This window comes from Procambarus clarkii, chromosome 15 (assembly GCF_040958095.1).
Source record: "Procambarus clarkii isolate CNS0578487 chromosome 15, FALCON_Pclarkii_2.0, whole genome shotgun sequence".
NCBI lineage: Eukaryota > Metazoa > Arthropoda > Malacostraca > Decapoda > Cambaridae > Procambarus > Procambarus clarkii.
The window spans coordinates 29,664,971-29,682,204 of NC_091164.1; positions in this window are offsets into that span (position 1 = coordinate 29,664,971).

Genomic DNA, 17,234 nt, shown 5'->3' on the forward strand with positions numbered 1-17,234 from the left:
CTTGGATAACACCAGTGGGCAGGAGAGCTTGGATAACAAAAGTGGGCAGGAGAGCTTGGTTAACACCAGTGGGCAGATGTGCTTGGATAACACCAGTGGGCAGGAGAGCTTGGATAACACCAGTGGGCAGATGTGCTTGGATAACACCAGTGGGCAGGAGTGCTTGGATAACACCAGTGGGCAGGAGAGCTTGGATAACACCAGTGGGCAGGAGAGCTTGGTTAACACCAGTGGGCAGATGTGCTTGGATAACACCAGTGGGCAGGAGAGCTTGGATAACACCAGTGGGCAGATGTGCTTGGATAACACCAGTGGGCAGGAGAGCTTGGATAACACCAGTGGGCAGGAGAGCTTGGATAACACCAGAGACAGGAGTCGTGTGCTTGTTCTACTTTCTTCAGAATCAGAGTGTGTCTACAAAGGTCACCTTTATCATTCCTTCCTGACTTGATGGCAATCACTCTTCTCTCCAAATCTTGATGGTTAATCCAACTATATAATACATTGAAGTAATACCAAGGTAATACGTCAGTAACCAGCGCTGTGAGGCGTCCTTCTGAACGATACAAACGTTGTGTGTCAGGGAAGCAGGTCTGGCACAATAAACTCTCCCGGTGACTAATATTAACTTCCTGGGCACCCGAGTTGGTGTGGCGGCCGCCGCCGGGACTATTCTCAAGTTGAGAGATAAAACATCACCTCTGGAAATGTTTGGGAGATGTATTCGTTCTCAGAACAAGGCAATTATCCGCCCACTTCCAACTCTTCTGAGTATATTATGTCTCAACTTCCCCGCCTCCTGCAGCGACTCGCGTCAAGTCTCTCGGGGAAGCCTCGCTTCTGGTGTTCCCAAAGTCATTGTTGTTCTTGTTAAAAATTTATTTTCATACTGATTCATTCCAGTGATTATTATTATTATTATCATTATTATTATTATTGTTATTATTATTATTATTATTAATATTATTATTATTATTATTATTATTATTATTATTATTATTATTATTATTATTATTATTATTATTATATTTAGAACATAAATGAGTGATTTAGTTATGATAGGTTCGATGGGCCTACCACATCGATATTAACCATCATTAATGATTGATTAATGACGCTGACGAGCTGAAACTACACAAAGAGATCACATTAACTTGATACATCAATGAAGAAATTAGTAAGAGCCATAAGGAGGATTCGACCCTATGCTCTGGGAGCTCCCAAGGAAACGCCTTAAACCACTTCACGTAGTGGTAAAGTTCTCTAAGGCGTTTCTTTAGGGGTACCCAATGCTCGAATCCTCCTAATGGTTCTTACGTATTTTCTTTGGTTGAAACTTCTCACGCTTCACTAGTCCTCAATCTGAAGTGCACTGACAAGTGTCACATGAATGACAGTAGCGCTTGATATTCGCTGAAATCCTCAGCTACAGGAACACAGCTTTAACTCTTTTGTAAGTCTTCCATGAACCGTGTGGCTACAAGTCCCAGCTTCTGTGTCCCAGGTAAAACACTGACACTAAGATCCAGGAAAATCTTTCCGAATTATGAACTGATCACAGCTGTCATGTGGAGCCTCAACGATCTGCATCAGTTTATCATTCTGCTTTAAGTACCATAACTTTCTAGTATTTTGTTGGAAAACTTTGTTCTCTGGGGTATATTCGTATATCCTAGTGGGGGGGTCACACCCTGGTGCAACAACAAATACCTTCACAGATACACCGTGAATGTCGATCAACTTCAGATGCTTGATGTTGTGTGGAAGCTTGATGCTTCCAGCTCTCTTGACCATAGCAACAACGACTATGTTGCCTGAGGTAAAGCTGGAGATCTGGACAACTGTCTGACAACTGCTCACTCAGTGTTTGCCTTCTTACCCTTGTTCTTCTTGCCTTCTTACCCCTGTTCTTCTTGCCGTTTTACCCTTGTTTTTATTGTCTCTACCGATCTTCCTCGTACTGTTCCGGGTGTGACCACAACCTGTGACGTCTCCAACAGTCGTGGCTGGTGACCATTGCTCTAGATGACTGAGCAGTGTGCCCAGGTGAGTTAAGCTTTCCATTCTACTCCCTCCCACTTTTTGTTCATTGTGCACAGCGTAATTGTAGGGCTGACTGCGGATATCTATAACTCTCAGAACATTTCTAAGAAATAAAGCATTTTGCTTTATTGCATCATGATCATGTTGAGCTGCAGGGATATTTACCTTTGGTGTCCAGCGTCACGACACACACATACAGTTCAATCGTTTCCTTGGCCTGTCCATCAGGGAACTGGACATACACATTCACTTGCATCGTTACCAGGCTCCACTAAACTCCTCACTATGTGTGTGGTGGCACCTCTCTCTTGGAAAATATTATGGACTATGATGAGGTAGAACCAGTATATTCGCTCCTATATCTTCACGAATATAGGAGTTCTTACCTCCATATGCTCTAATGCCAGTGCTGTGACGTCGCTTTAGTTGTGCTGGGCCAAATACAGGACCCTTACAGTCGCCTTCATAATAACTTCTGCACATGGTCTCTGGGGCAACTTCCATGGTCTCCTGCCATCTGTCTTCGATCCTGTCTATTGGCCACAACCCTTAACAACTTGGTTGTTGGACGACTTGGCATTCTTTCATAGTCTCCTAGCTCTCGTTGACTGGTCAGCGCTTTTGACCATAGCATATCTGAATTCGACGTCTTGCTCCTTAACCCTCAGCCACAGATCTATTTTGTATTGTGGAAGGAACTGCACTCTAATCACTATCTAGTAAAACGTTATATTACCAGGCATAACCTCTTTCACAATAATGAATAAGATTCGACTCAAGTCAATGAAATTGTATTGCGGACGCCTCTTCCTGACTTAACTTCCTAGCACAGGAATTTTCCAGCATGCTGTTTGTATTGATGCCGAAATCATGCAAAAGAAAAATCTTCAAGGCCTCGTAATCTGTGTTGCTGTTCTCTCGGACGTCGAGTACCTTACCCCTAAGAAATGTGGGAACCGACCTGCGAGATTTATATTTATTTATATGAATTTATATTGAATTTATATTTACGTTAATTTATATATTTCGATAGCAATTGGTATGATGTTAAGTGGACTGTATTTCTGCAATACTCCCACAAATCGATCCTTACACATTAGGGGGGGGTAATATTAAATTTATATATATGCAGCCAATCAAACTACAGTATTAAACTACATATATTGGTATACATTGAGGAGGTTCCTTATCTTATTGTACAGCAGGCTTAGTCCACCAGGTATAACTGGGATGTACACACCAAATTATCCTCGTTTGAGGTTAGCTTCCATCACCCACTAACTGAGGTATCAAGTCTTGCTTCCTCTTCTTGTTCCTGTCAAAGGGCGCTAGCTGTATAGCCAGAATCCTAATATATGACAGCTATATCAGAGAAAACACTATATATTAGATAAGGACCAAGGCTTAATTACCTCTATTGAGTCGATTATTTGTGTTCTCACCGGTTCGCCCAATATCTACCTAACATTAATGGGCAAAAATGATTAGATGAACGGGTTACGGAAAGACACTTTCCTTGTGTTTGTTGACAGCGTGTTGATGATGGCAGAACTTTGGTCTCCATAACACTTCGCCCAAGAGAATTTATAGGAGCTGTACTCTCTCCAACGACTCTGGTCTAACAACAATGGCTGACCTCTCCTTCCTCACTGACACCTCCCTCACTTTGTAGAGATGTCAGTAACTGATAGAAGGGTCACATTTACTTTATTTTGATACTGATAATTAAGTTAATTCAAATAAGATGTTTTTATAATGGTAAAAGTCCAAACACTAATGTATTTAAGAATAATTCCCAACAGAATAGTTTGTGAATTTATAATAGTATGTGGCAATGATATCCCATTTTCTATTGACGGAAAATTCCACTTCAAGCTACATTTTCTATGGGTTAACTAGTGTATACAACGCAGCAGCAATATTATCTGCCAATTGGATGTAATATTATTAAATGGTGTCGGGTTTTCCGACATAATTCCCCGGGGGGCTGCTCACGGGTCGAAGTCCTATTTAGAACAGACGAACACCGATACTCCTCCTTCGAATTATTAAATTAATTTGATGTTAGTAGTTAGTAATCACACATTTGTGCGTCTGTTCGTACAGGACGGATGTCCCGTACTTGAGTTGCAGGGGTTAGAAGTCTAATACGATTTCATTTCCCTGTTAACTCTTGAGAGGCTAAAATTATAGCCTAAATACATATTATTTAACCCCGAAGACTGAATGTGATCAAGTACTACAGTCAGGTATGATTCAGGGACAGCAGTGAGACCAGTGACCTTAGATATAACTTGAAACTTGTTCAGGTAAATGGTCACTGATATATAAACACTGAGGCCCATGGAATACATCTTGATTAAAAATTCAATGTATCAAAATCAGTCGTCAGATTTATTGGATTTAATTTAGTTAATTGATTCAGAAGATTGAATAGCCCATCATTAAAGTCAAGTATGGTTCTGAGACTGCAGTGGGTTCAGTAACATTGGTCGCAGTGACTTGTAGCTGTTTAGGCAACTGTTCACTGATTTGCCACTGAGGCCTCATGAACTCATCTTCAGCTTTAAATGATGATACTAACATCAACCTCTGTTGCTATAGTCAGCTGTAATCTCCTTAGTATAATGCTGCTGGAGAAATATAATCAGCTGACAAATTTAAATTTCTACTGGTATTGTTTATCTGCAGCCATAGGTCTCCTCAGGCTTAATAGTAGGCCTGAGAGTAATTTGCCTCCTGCAGAATTTAGCATGGTTATGCCCTAATATTTAGTAGGGCTACCGATGAATCGATGGTAGTAGTCTGTCCCTACAAGGATACCGAAGTCGGTGAGGTGATCAGACTTAATATTATCTGCCAATTTTATTCCTCTATTTCTCAGGAATTTGGCTGTTGCTCTCAGACCTTGAACTTGTAGGTCTACTGGTATTTTGTCCCCCACAATGGCATGTACTTGACAGCCGTACCTGCCTAAACGTACTGATGGTTGTACCACCTGGTAGACTTGAGGTCCTGCATCTGTTAGAAACCCTGAGATGTTGATTGTCGTCTGGGCTACAGGCTTTAATTGTAGTTCATCTGCCAACTTTTTAGTGACATATGTTCTCTGGGACCCTTGGTCAAACAACCCACGGGTATGGACCTTGGCCCTCTTATTCAGGATGGTAATTTGGGCAATAGGCAAAGTTGTATTACCTTTAGACTTTGCCGATTGGACACTCTTTGTTTGTTGCACCTTGCAGTACTGTACTGTGGTGGGAATGCTATCTTCCACCTTGGGGTTTGGAGACGTTGTTTTGGTGTCTCTGCACAATGCTGCATGGTGCTGACCCTTGTTACACCTATTACAGGTGTGTAATTGGGTCTCACATTCGTTGATGTTATGTTTTCTGAGGCACCTCGTGCAATGTTGCAAATCTTTGAGTCGCTCAACACGGGCGTCACTATCAGGAAAATAAGGGCAGTGGTACATTGAATGTTTCTCATTGCAGAACAAACATGTTCCATAGCTTCCAGTACCCTTTGGTGTCACGTTTTTGGATGACACAGTAACTATAGGCTTGGAGGGTCCCACTGCATATACGCCCACACTGTCACTGTTCCACTTTGGTGTTGAATTATATTGTCTAGATTGATTTGGAGTACCTTTGGTACTCTGGGGTTTGCTACTATTGGTTTCTGAGGGTTTACTTGGTGGTTTTAATTTGTCATGTGTTCGTAATTGATGAACTACTGATCGTAAACCCTCAGATATTTCATTCATGGATAAGATGCTTTTATTGTAATGAGCACTCATTTGTCTCAATACGTCCCAAGGTATTTTCTCCTGGACAATTATTTTCAAAACCCACTCAGCCCCATTTGAATCTGCTGTCAGGCTGAGGGCCTTGATCATTGATTCTACCTCCAGCTTGAAGACTTGGAGTGAATCAGCTGAAGCCTCCGGTGGGGGTAAATGCAACAGCTCATGAACTAAATGTGATGTTCTTACTTCTGGATCAGCATAATTATCCTTGAAGAGTTGTACTGCCAGATCATAGCCGTCATTAGTTAATCTTAGATGGGATACTAATGTTTTAGCTTCACCTGATAATTGGCCTTGCAAATAAGAGAATTTACTACTCTTAGGTAAAGATTGTTTTGAGTCCACAAGGTCTACGAATTTGTTCCAAAATTCACCCAATCTTCCTCGTCTTTTCCTGAGAAAGTGGGTAAATTAATTGGAAGGAGTCGAGCTTCTGCTTGACTCGTATTAGATGCAACTGTTGTTGTTGTTGTTGTTGCCTTGTTCTGGGCAATTAATTTGACGTAAGGCTCTAACGTGGCCTGAGTGTGATCTTCATAACTCGTTAGATCAACCATAATGTCGTCTACTTCTGTTTCTGATAAATTGGTGTTGGCACGTTCAGCCACATATGTTGCTATTTGGCATTTGATTTGCTCAAAGTTACCTGCAGCTGCTTGGTAATAGCTTTCCAGGTCAGCATAATCAACTGGAGATTGTTATGACAAATCTTCACATTTCTTGATCTGTCTTGTTAAGTGGCCTTTAAGACCTGCAAGGGTTCTTTTCATTCTCCCTGCAGTATCCATACTGGCTAATTGGTTAAGCCTTGTGGGGCTTGTACTTGGGTTGCTCATAATACTGAACAAGTACTGATGGTAGCCTAGGGTAAAATTCTGCAATCACTAGGCTATAATCCTAACTCTTCTAGAGGTTAGCACTTAAAATTAATACATATATAATCATACACACTAATGATTTGAGTGATAAACCAGTGTCACTGAAAGTACCTTTAGGCTAGCTCAGGCTCAAGGGAGTGATGCAGAGGCTCAAGAGAGGGATGCAGGGGGCCCAAGAGAGTGATGCAGATGCTCAAGAGAGGGATGCAGAGGATGAAGAGAGTGATGCAGAGGCTCGAGAGAGGGATGCAGAGGCTCAAGAGAGGGATTCAGAGGCTCAAGAGAGCGATGCAGAGGCTTATGAGAGTGATGCAGAGTCTGAAGAGAGTGTTGCTGAGGCTCAAGAGAGGGATGCAGAGGCTCAATAGAATGATGCAGAGACTCAAGTGAATTATGCAGAGGCTCAAGAGAGTGATGCAGAGGCTTACGAGAGTGATGCAGAGGATCAAGAGAGGGATGTTGAGGCTCAAGAGAGTGATTCAGAAGCTCAAGAGAGTGATGCAGAGGCTTAAGAGATTGGTGCAGAGGCTTAAGAGAGGGGATGCAGAGGCTCAAGAGAGTGATGCAGAGGCTGAAGAGAGTGATGCAGAGGCTTAAGAGAGGGATGCAGAGGCTCAAGAGAGGGATGCAAAGGCTTAAGAGAGTGATGCAAAGGCTCAATAGAGGGATGCAGAGGCTCATGAGAGGGATGCAGGAGTTCAAGAGAGGGATGCATAGGCTCAAGAGAGGGATGCAGAGACTCTTGAGAGTGATGCTGAGGTTCAAGAGAGTGCTGCAGAGGCTCAGAAGAGGGATGCTGAGGCTCCAGAGAGGGATGCAGAGGCTCAAGAGAGTGATGCAGAGGCTGAAGAGAGAGATGCAGAGGCTTAAGAGAGTGATGCAGAGGCTCAAGAGAGTAATGCAGAGGCTCAAGAGAATGATGTAGAGGCTTAATAGAGGGATGCAGAGGCTCAAGAGAATGATGCAGAGGATCAAGAGAGTGATGCAGAGGCTCAAGAGAGTGATGCAGAGGCTCAAGAGAGTGATGTAGAGGCTCAAGAGAGTGATGCAGAGGCTCAAGAGAGTGATGCAGAGGCTCAAGAGAGTGATGTAGAGGCTCAAGAGAGTGATGCAGAGGCTCAAGAGAGTGATGCAGAGGATCATGAGAGTGATGTAGAGGCTAAAAAGAGTGATGAAGAGGCTTAACAGAGTGATGCAGAGGCTTACGAGAGTGATGCAGAGGCTCAAGAGAGTGATGCAGATGCTTAGGAGAATGATGCAGAGGCTCAAGAGAGAGATGCAGAGGCTCAAGAGAGTGATGCAGAGGCTCAAGAGAGTGTTGCAGATGCTTATGAGAATGATGCAGAGGCTCAAGAGAGGGATGCAGAGGCTGAAGAGAGTGATGCAGATGCTCAAGAGAGGGATGCAAAGGCTTATGAGAGTGATGCAGAGTCTGAAGAGAGTGTTGCAGAGGCTCAAGAGAGGGATGCAGAGGCTCATGAGAGTGATGCAGAGACTCAAGAGAGTTATGCAGAGGCTCAAGAGAGTGATGCAGAGGCTTACGAGAGTGATGCAGAGGCTTAGGAGAGGGGATGCAGAGGCTCAAGAGAGTGATGCAGAGGCTGAAGAGAGTGATGCAGAGGCTTAAGAGAGGGATGCAGGAGCTCAAGGGAGGAATGCAGAGGATCAAGAGAGGGATGCAGGGGGCTCCAGAGAGGGATGCAGAGGCTCAAGAGAGGGATGCAGAGACTCTTGAGAGTGATGCAGAGGCTCAAGAGAGGGATGCAGAGGCTTATGAGAGTGATGCAAAGGCTCAATAGAGGGATGCAGAGGCTCATGAGAGGGATGCAGGAGTTCAAGATAGGGATGCAGAGGCTGAAGAGAGTGATGCAGAGGCTTAAGAGAGGGATGCAGAGGCTCAAGAAAGTGATGCAGAGGCTTACGAGAGGGATGCGGAGGCTCAAGAGAATGATGCAGAGGCTCAGGAGAGTGCTGCAGAGGCTCATGAGAGGGATGCTGAGGCTCCAGAGAGGGATGCATAGGCTCAAGAGAGAGTGATGCAGAGGCTCAAGAGAGAGATGCAGATGATTAAGAGATGATGCAGAGGCTCAAGAGAGTAATGCAGAGGCTCAAGGGAATGATGTAGAGGCTTGAGAGAGGGATGCAGAGGCTCAAGAGAATGATGCGAGGCTCAAGAGAGTGATGCAGAGGATTAAGAGAGGGATGCAGAGGCATAAGATAGTGATGCAGAGGCTCAGGAGAGTGATGCAGAGGCTCAAAAGAGTGATGCAGAGGCTCATGAGAGTGTTGCAGAGGCTCAAGTGAGTGATGCAGAGGCCGAAGAGAGTGATGCAGAGGCTTAAGAGAGTGATGCAGAGGCTGAAGAGAGTGATGCAGAGGCTTAAGAGAGTGATGCAGAGGCTCAAGAGAAGGATGCAGAGGCTCAAGAGAGTGATGCAGACGCTTAATAGAGGGATGCAGAGGCTCAAGAGAGTGATGCAGAGGCTTAAGAGAGGGATGCAGAAGCTCAAGAGAATGATGCAGAGGCTCAAGAAAGTGCTGCAAAAGGCTCAAGAGAGGGATGCTGAGGCTCCAGAGAGGGATGCAGAGGCTCAAGAGAGTGATGCAGAGGCTCAAGAGAGAAAGGCAGAGGCTTAAGAGATTGGTGCAGAGGCTCAAGAGAGTAATGCAGAGGCTCAAGAGAGTGATGCAGAGGCTCAAGAGAGTAATGCAGAGGCTCAAGAGAATGATGTAGGGGATCAAGAGAGTGATGCAGAGGCTCAAGAGAGGGATGCAGAGGCTCAAGAGAGTGATGTAGAGGCTCAAGAGAGTGATAAAGAGGCTCAAGAGAGTGATGCAGAGGCTCAAGAGAGTGATGTAGAGGCTTAAGAGAGTGATGTAGAGGCTCAAGAGAGTGATGCAGAGGCTCAAGAGAGTGATGCAGAGGATCATGAGATTGATGCAGAGGGTCAAGAGAGTGATGCAGAGGATCAAGAGAGGGAAGCAGAGGCTTAAGAAAGTGATACAGAGGCCGAAGATAGTGATGCAGAGGCTTAAGAGATTGATGCAAAGGCTGAAGAGAGTGTTGCAGAGGCTTAAGAGAGTGATGCAGAGGCTCAAGAGAGGGATGCAGAGGCTCAAGAGAGTGACGCAGAGGCTTAATAGACGGATGCAGAGGCTCAAGAGAGTGATGCAGAGGCTTAAGAGAGGGATGCAGAGGCTCAAGAGAATGATGCAGAGGCTCAAGAGAGTGCTGCAAAAGGCTCAAGAGAGGGATGCTGAGGCTCCAGAGAGGGATGCAGAGGCTTAAGAGAGTGATGCAGAGGCTCAAGAGAGTGATGCAGAGGCTCAAGAGAATGATGAAGAGGCTTAAGAGAGGGATGCAGAGGCTCGAGAGAATTATGCAGAGGCTCAGAGAGTGATGCAGAGGATCAAGAGAGGGATGCAGAGGCTTAAGAGAGTGAAGCAGAGGCTCAAGAGTGTGATGCAGAGGCTCAAGAGAGTGATGCATAGGCTCAAGAGAGTAATGCAGAAGCTCAAGAGAGGGATGCAGAGGCTCAAGAGAGGGATGCAGAGGCTCAAATGAGTGATTCAGAGGCTTACGAGAGTGATGCAGAGGATAAAGAGAGTGAGGTAGAGGCTAAGGAGAGGGGTGCAGAGGCTCAAGAGAGTGATGCAGAGGCTTAAGAGGGTGATGCAGAGGCTCAAGAGAGTGATGCAGAGGCTCAAGAAAGGGATGCAGGGGCTCAAGAGAGTGATTCAGAGGCTGAAGAGAATGATGCAGAGGCTTAAGAGAGGGATGAAGAGCCTCAAGAGAGTGATGCAGAGGCTCAAGACAGAGGATGCAGAGGCTTAAGAGAGGGATGCAGACTCAAAGGATTAATGCAGTGGCTCAAGAGAGTGATGCAAAAGCTCAAGAGAGAGATGCAGAGGCTCATGAGAGGGATGCTGAGGCTCAAGTGAGGGATGGAGAGGTTTAGAAGAATGATGCAGAGGCTGAAGAGAGGGATGCAGAGGCTCAAGAGAGTGATGCAGAGGCTCAAGAGAGTGATGCAGAGGATCAAGAAAGTGATGCAGAGGCTCAAGAGAGGGATGCAGAGGTTCAAGAGAGTGATGCAGTGGCACAAGAGAGTGATGCAGAGGCTTAAGAGTGGGATGCAGAGGCCCAAGAGAGTGATGCAGAGGCTCAAGAGAGTGATGCAGATGCTTAGGAGAATGATGCAGAGGCTCAAGAGAGGAATGCAGAGGCTGAAGAGAGGGATGCAGAGGCTTAAGTGAGTGATGCAGAGGCTTAAGAGAATAATGCAGAGGCTCAAGAGACTTATGCAGAGGCTGAAGAGAGAGATGCAGAGGCTAAGGAGAGTGATGCAGAGGCTCAAGAGAGTGATGCAGAGGCTCAAGAGAATGATGTAGAGGCATATGAGAGGGATTCAGAGGCTCAATAGAATGATGCAGAGGCTCAAGAGAGTGATGCAGAGGATTAAGAGAGGGATGGAGAGGCTTAAGAGAGTGATGCAGAGACTCATGAGAGGTTACCTTGAGGTTACCTTGAGGCGCTTCTGGGGCTTAGCGTCCCTGCGGCCCGGTCGACCAGGCCTCCTGGTCGACGGTCAAGCCGACTGATCAACCAGGCTGTTGGACGCGGCTGCTCGCAGCCAGACGTATGAGTCACAGCCTGGTTGAGACTCACACGTCACAGAGGGATGCAGAGGCTTAAGAGAGTGATGCAGAGGCTTAAGAGAGGGATGCAGAGGCTTAAGAGAGGGACGCAGAGGATCAAGAGAGTGCTGCTGAGGCTCAAGAGAGTGTTGCAGATTATCAAGAGAGTGATGCAGAGGATCAAGAGAGTGATGCAGAGGCTGAAGAGAGTGATGGAGAGGCTTAAGAGAGGGATGCAGAGGCTCAAGAGAGGGAAGCAGAGGCTCATGAGAGGGATGCAGGGCTCAAGAGAGGGATGCAGAAGCTCAAGAGAGGGATGCAGAGGCTCTTGAGAGTGATGTAGAGGCTCAAGAGAGGGATGCAGAGGCTTAAAAGAGTGGTGCAAAGGCTCAATAGAGCGATGCAGAGGCTTATGAGGGGGATGCAAGAGATCAAGAGAGGGATGCAGAGGCTCAAGAGAGTGATGTAGAGGCTTAAGAGAGGGATGCAGAGGCTCAAGAGAGTGATGCAGAGGCTTAAGAGAGGGTTGCAGAGGCTCAAGAGAATGATGCAGATGCTCAAGAGAGTGCTGCAGAGACTAAAGAGAGGGATGCTGAGGCTCCAGAGAGGGATGCAGAGGCTCAAGAGAATGATGCAGAGGCGTAAGAGAGAGATGCAGAGGCTTAAGAGAGTGATGCAGAGGATCAAGAGAGTAATGCAGAGGCTCAAGAGAGTGATGCAGAGGCTCAAGAGACTGATGCAGAGGATTAAAAGAGGAATGCAAAGGCTTAAGAGAGTGATGCAGAGGCTCAAGAGAGTGATGCAGAGGCTCAAGAGAGTGATGTAAAGGCTCAAGAGAGTGATGAAGAGGCTCAAGAGAGTGATGCAGAGGATCATGAGAGTGATGCAGAGGATCAAGAGAGAGATGCAGAGGATTAAGAGATGATGCAGAGGCTCAGGAGAGTAATGCAGAGGCTCAAGGGAATGATGTAGAGGCTTGAGAGAGGGATGCAGAGGCTCAAGAGAAGGATGCAGAGGCTCAAGAGAGTGATGCAGACGCTTAATAGAGGGATGCAGAGGCTCAAGAGAGTGATGCAGAGGCTTAAGAGAGGGATTCAGAGGCTCAAGAGAATGATGCAGAGCCTCAAGAAAGTGCTGCAAAAGGCTCAAGAGAGGGATGCTGAGGCTCCAGAGAGGGATGCAGAAGCTCAAGAGAAAAAGGCAGAGGCTTAAGAGATTGGTGCAGAGGCTCAGGAGAGTAATGCAGAGGCTCAAGAGAGTGATGCAGAGGCTCAAGAGAGTAATGCAGAGGCTCAAGAGAATGATGTAGAGGATCAAGAGAGTGAAGCAGAGGCTCAAGAGAGGGATGCAGAGGCTCAAGAGAGTGATGTAGAGGCTCAAGAGAGTGATGCAGAGGCTCAAGAGAGTGATGCAGAGGCTCAACAGACTGATGTAGAGGCTCAAGAGAGTGATGTAGAGGCTCAAGAGAGTGATGCTGAGGGTCAAGAGAGTGATGCAGAATCTCAAGAGAGGGAAGCAGAGGCTTAAGAGAGTGATACAGAGGCCAAAGATAGTGACGCAGAGGCTTAAGAGATTGATGCAGAGGCTGAAGAGAGTTTTGCAGAGGCTTAAGAGAGTGATGCAGAGGCTCAAGAGAGGGATGCAGAGGCTCAAGAGAGTGACGCAGAGGCTTAATAGACGGATGCAGAGGCTCAAGAGAGTGATGCAGAGGCTTAAGAGAGGGATGCAGAGGCTCAAGAGAATGATGCAGAGGCTCAAGAGAGTGCTGCCAAAGGCTCAGGAGAGGGATGCTGAGGCTCCAGAGAGGGATGCAGAGGCTCACGAGAGTGATGCAGAGGCTCAAGAGAGAAAGGCAGAGGCTTAAGAGAGTGATGCAGAGGCTCAAGAGAGTGATGCAGAGGCTAAAGAGAATGATGAAGAGGCTTAAGAGAGGGATGCAGAGGCTCAAGAGAATTATGCAGAGGCTCAAGAGAGTGATGCAGAGGATCAAGAGAGGGATGCAGAGGCTTAGGAGAGTGATGCAGAGGCTCAAGAGTGTGATGCAGAGGCTCAAGAGAGTGATGCAGAGGCTCAAGAGAATGATGTAGAGGATCAAGAGAGTGATGCAGAGGCTCAAGAGAGGGATGCAGAGGCTCAATAGAATGATGCAGAGGCTCAAGAGAGTGCTGCCAAAGGCTCAGGAGAGGGATGCTGAGGCTCCAGAGAGGGATGCAGAGGCTCACGAGAGTGATGCAGAGGCTCAAGAGAGAAAGGCAGAGGCTTAAGAGAGTGATGCAGAGGCTCAAGAGAGTGATGCAGAGGCTAAAGAGAATGATGAAGAGGCTTAAGAGAGGGATGCAGAGGCTCAAGAGAATTATGCAGAGGCTCAAGAGAGTGATGCAGAGGATCAAGAGAGGGATGCAGAGGCTTAGGAGAGTGATGCAGAGGCTCAAGAGTGTGATGCAGAGGCTCAAGAGAGTAATGCAGAGGCTCAAGAGAGTAATGCAGAAGCTCAAGAGAGGGATGCAGAGGCTCAAGAGAGGGATGCAGAGGCTCAAATGAGTGATTCAGAGGCTTCCGAGAGTGATGCAGAGGATAAAGAGAGTGAGGTAGAGGCTAAGGAGAGGGGTGCAGAGGCTCAAGAGAGTGATGCAGAGGCTTAAGAGGGTGATGCAGAGGCTCAAGAGAGTGATGCAGAGGCTCAAGAGAGGGATGAAGGGGCTCAAGAGAGTGATGCAGAGGCTCAAGTGAGTGATTCAGAGGCTTAAGAGCGTGATGCAGAAGCTTACGAGAGTGATGCAGAGGCTTGAGAGAGGGATGCAGAGGCTCAAGGGAGGGATGCAGAGGCTCAAGTGAGGGATGCAGAGGCAAAAGAGAGAGATGCAGAGGCTCTTGAGAGTCATAAAGAGGTTCAACAGAGAGATGCAGACGCTTAAGAGAGTGATGCAAAGGCTCAATAGAGGGATGCAGAGGCTCACGAGAGGGATTCAGGAATTCAAGAGAGTGATGTAGAAGCTCAAAAAAGGGATGCAGAGGCTTAAGAATGTGATGCAGAGGCTCAAAAAAGGGATGCAGAGGCTTAAGAGGGTGATGCAGAGGCTCAAGAGAGTGATGCAGAGGCTCAAGAGAGGGATGCAGAGGCTCAAGAGAGGGATGCAGAGGCTTAAGAGAGTGATGCAGAAGCTGAAGAGAGTGATGCAGAGGCTCTAGAGAGTGATGCAGAGGTTCAAGAGAGTGATGCAGAGGATCAGGAGAGTGATGCTGAGGCTCGAGAGAGTGATGCAGAGGCTCAAAAGAGTTATTCAGAGGCTTAAGAGAGTGATGCAGAGGCCTCAAGAGAGTGATGCAGAGGCTGATCAGAGTGTTGCAGAGGCTCAAGAGAGTGATGCATAGGCTCAAGAGGGTGATGCAGATGCTCAAGAGAGGGATGCAGAGGCTTAAGAGAGTGATGCTGAGGCTGAAGAGAGTGTTGCAGAGGCTTAGGAGAGGGATGCAGAGGCTCAAGAGAGTGATGCAAAGGCTCAAGAGAGTGATGCAGAGGCTTAAGAGAGGGATGCAGAGGCTCAAGAGAGGGATGTAGAGGCTCAAGAGAGTGATGCAGAGGCTCAAGAGAGTGATGCAGAGGCTGAAGAGAGAGATGCAGAGGCTTAAGAGAGTGATGCAGAGGTTCAAGAGAGTGATGCAGAGGCACACGAGAATGATGTAGAGGCTTAAGAGAGGGATACAGGGGCTCAAGAGAATGATGCAGGGGCTCAAGAGAAGAATGCAGAGGCTTATAGAGGGATGCAGAGGCTGAAGAGAATGATGCAGAGGCTTAAGAAAGGGATGCAGAGGCTGAAGAGAGTGATGCAGAGGCTTAAGAGAGAGATGCAGAGGCTGAAGAGAGTGATGCAGAGGCTCAAGAGAGTGATGCAGAGGCTTAAGAGAATGATGCCGAGGCTTGAAAGAGTGATGCAGTGGCTCAGGAGAGTGATGCAGAGGCTGAAGAGAGTGATGCAGAGGATGAAGAGAATGATGCAGAGGCTTAAGAGAGTGATGCAGAGGCTGAAGAGAATGATGCAGAGGCGTAAGAGAGGGATGAAGAGACTCAAGAGAGTAATGCAGAGGCACAAGACAGGGGATGCAGAAACTCAAAAGAGTGATGCAGAGGCTCAAGAGAGGGATGCAGAGGCTTAAGAGAATGATGCCGAGGCTTAAAAGAGTGATGCAGAGGCTCAGGAGAGTGATGCAGAGGCTGAAGAGATAGATGGAGAGGCTGAAGAGAATGATGCAGAGGCTTAAGAGAGTGATGCAGAGGCTGAAGAGAATGATGCAGAGGCGTAAGAGAGGGATGAAGAGACTCAAGAGAGTAATGCAGAGGCACAAGACAGGGGATGCAGAAACTCAAAAGAGTGATGCAGAGGCTCAAGAGAGGGATGCAGAGGCTTAAGAGAATGATGCCGAGGCTTAAAAGAGTGATGCAGAGGCTCAGGAGAGTGATGCAGAGGCTGAAGAGATAGATGGAGAGGCTGAAGAGAATGATGCAGAGGCTTAAGAGAGTGATGCAGAGGCTGAAGAGAATGATGCAGAGGCTTAAGAGAGGGATGCAGAGACTCAAGAGAGGGATGCAGAGGCTCATGAGAGGGATGCTGAGGCTCAAGTGAGGGATGGAGAGGCTTAGGAGAATGATGCAGAGGCTGAAGAGAGGGATGCAGAGGCTCAAGAGAGTGTTGCAGAGGCTCAAGAGAGTGATGCAGAGGCTCAAGAAAGTGATGCAGAGGCTCAAGAGAGGGATGCAGAGGTTCAAGAGAGTGTTGCAGTGGCACAAGAGAGTGATGCAGAGGCTTAAGAGAGGGATGCAGAGGCTTAAGAGAGTGATGCAGAGACTCATGAGAGGTTACCTTGAGGTTACCTTGAGGCGCTTCCGGGGCTTAGCGTCCCTGCGGCCCGGTCGACCAGGCCTCCTGGTCGACTGTCAGGCCGACTGATCAACCAGGCTGTTGGACCCGGCTGCTCGCAGCCTGACGTATGAGTCACAGCCTGGTTGAGACTCATACGTCCCATAGGGATGCAAAGGCTTAAGAGAGTGATGCAGAGGCTCAAGAGAGAGATGCTGAGGCTCAAGAGAGTGTTGCAGAGGATCAAGAGAGTGATGCAGAGGCTCAAGAGAATGATGCAGAGGCTGAAGAGAGTGATGCAGAGGCTCAAGAGAGGGAAGCAGAGGCTCAAGAGAGGGATGCAGGGGCTCAAGAGAGGGATGCAGAAGCTCAAGAGAGGGATGCAGAGGCTTAAGAGAGTGGTGCAAAGGCTCAATAGAGGGATGCAGAGGCTCATGAGAGGGATGCAGGAGTTCAAGAGAGGGATGCAGAGGCTCAAGAGAGTGATGTAGAGGCTTAAGAGAGGGATGCAGAGGCTCAAGAGAGTGATGCAGAGGCTTAAGAGAGGGATGCAGAGGCTCAAGAGAATGATTCAGAAGCTCAAGAGAGTGCTGCAGAGACTAAAGAGAGGGATGCTGAGGCTCCAGAGAGGGATGCAGAGGCTCAAGAGAATGATGCAGAGGCTGAAGAGAGAGATGCAGAGGCTTAAGAGAGCGATGCAGAGGATCAAGAGAGTAATGCAGAGGCTCAAGAGAGTGATGCAGAGGCTCAAGAGAGTGAGGCAGAGGATTAAAAGAGGGATGCAAAGGCTTAAGAGAGTGATGCAGAGGCTCAAGGGAGTGATGCAGAGGCTCAAGAGAGTGATGTAAAGGCTCCAGAGAGTGATGCAGAGGCTCAAGAGAGTGATGCAGAGGATCATGAGAGTGATGCAGAGGCTCAAGAGAGTGATGCAGAGGATCAAGAGAGGGAAGCAGAGGCTTAAGAGAGTGATGCAGAGGCCGAAGAGAGTGATGCAGAGGCTAAAGAGATTGA